We start from the raw sequence: 2,456 nt of genomic DNA on the forward strand, positions 1-2,456 counted from the left end.
AAACACAACCTTAGGCTTAAATAGTAAACTTATATGAACCAAAGCTTAATTTTTTGGCTTTGATGGGTTCCAAAACACAATTATCCCTTGAAATTATTCATATATTAATTTTAAATAAAAACTAATTATATGCAAAGTTTAAAATATCTAGATATATCTTAATATATCTAATATCCGTGTTTTGATACAAAATTTAAAAAGATATATTCATCAAAATATAGTATATTTTACCGAATTTTTTGTTTTTCAACCTATATTTCATCGATATTTCCAGATAATTTACCATATGTCACCGATTTTTCTATTTTTTCGATTATTAAATAAATTAATTCTAATTATTTTATTTTTACATTTGATTTAATTTATTATATAAAAATATAATTTTCTTAATAGGTCTTTTTTTATAATCTATATATTTATTAAATATAAAAAATATAAATATTGAAAAAATTATACATATATTATTATTTATTTGATATCATTGAATATATTTAAATTAAAATATATCATAATTTTAATATTAAATCTATTTTAAAATTAGACATATTATCATAATATTATTTTAAAATCATATATAATGCAACTTAATAATAAATGTACACTTATAAAATTTATATTTTTTTATAGAGGATATTATTATCAAATATGATAAATTATCTATATCAATTTTATATATAAAATAACTTTAAAATATCTATTTTTACTTCTTATATATTTTGTAGGGGTTTTTTTTAATATTTTCATAATTTTCATTAATTTTTACGTTTGGTATTATATTTCAAAATATATGTCAATATATCTTTGATATATCAAATATATCCTTGATATATCAAATATATCCTTGATATATCAAATATATCCATGAAATCAAACTACCGATATATTTGTAATTAACAATTTTTTCATCCTTGATTATATACAAGAGCTTTGTCATACATTCATATATTAACTTTAAATAAAAACTAATTATATGCGATAGCTTTTTCATAAATGTCATTTTCTACCTTTTTTTTATTTTAACTTCTTAAATTTGTACTATTATGATTAAAATTGGAGTTAAAACCATACAAATTTTTTCTAGTTGTATAATTATTAATTATTGTATTGATTTTTGTAGGATGTATGATTATTGGATCAAGAGCCATTTTGAATTGATTTTCTATCTTATTTATTTCTAAATTTTCTTTTGTTATGGTTTGGATTTGATTAACCTCTGTGTTGCTTTTAGTTTGTGGTTGGTTAAGGCCATTAATATTAAGTTTGTATAATGTAAGTTGTATTTCTTTTAACACTAATGTTAAAAGTTGCATATTAGTTTTGGCAACATTTATAGGGATAATGAAAGGTTAATCTTATGTACAAGATGATTTGGAAGATGATAATGTTGAAGTTACCAAAGGTAAAGTTAACGATGATGAAGTAATTGTTATTGAAATTACCAAGGATGAATTTGATAGTATTAAAGTTATTGTCGTTGAATAAGTTTCTCCTTCCTTCCCTCATGATTAGAAGAAAGTAAAAATTTTATAAATTATAAGACTTTGTTCATCTCTAGTTCTTGGGATTTGAAGGATGAAATAGAAATTTCATTTTTTGTCAAACTTAAATTAATGATTCTTTGAGGGTGGTTGTGTTTCTAGTTTTGTTGTTATGGTTGCAATTCTTTTGTCTTGTTGATTAAGAGGTAGATGATTTGGTAACTCCTTATTCTATTGTTATAGGGGGTTTCTTAAGTATGAAAAACCAACAAAAAAAAAAAAAAAAAGGAATTGTCATTTTAATATATTGCATATGATTTTCATATTTTTTGCATAAAGAGTTTCGAGGGGGAAGATATTTGAAATCCTTTTAGCATCATTGTAATGAGAGAAAAAAAAAAAAAAGAGTTTTTATCTCATTTAGTAAAGGTCCTTTTAGGAATAAAAAGAGTTTTCTTGTAATTTTGTTTTTGTATAACATTTACTAAGAAGTATACCTATCCGAATGAGTAGATCCGAATGAGTAGGAGACATTGACAGAGATTCTTGTTGATAAACAATGATACGAATATTTGGAGTAAAATTTACACTATCTAAATTTTTATTTGATATAGAGGATTTTGAAGAAAGAATTTTTTTATAAAAGAGATTTCTTGAAGATTGACCAAATTCTATTTGAATAGTACCTGTTAAATATTTTAATTCCGATAGATCTCCTTGAATAATTTCATTATATTTGAGTTTTTTAGGAACAAAAGCTTGTGTACTATGAGAATTATATTATAATAATAAGGTTTTTTTTTATCTTTGACAAATTGACATACAACTCAAAAATTTAATTAAGTAGTCATTACTTTATAATATATCTTATATATTATCAGTATTATTTGAGTTTGTTTTACAAAATTCATATTTTTTTCAATGTTTAATATCAAGCTTAACAAAATACTTCGATTATTCGAATTGAAAATTTTGAAA

Source organism: Vitis vinifera, chromosome 6 (genome assembly GCF_030704535.1).
Source record: "Vitis vinifera cultivar Pinot Noir 40024 chromosome 6, ASM3070453v1".
NCBI classification, from domain to species: Eukaryota; Viridiplantae; Streptophyta; class Magnoliopsida; order Vitales; family Vitaceae; genus Vitis; species Vitis vinifera.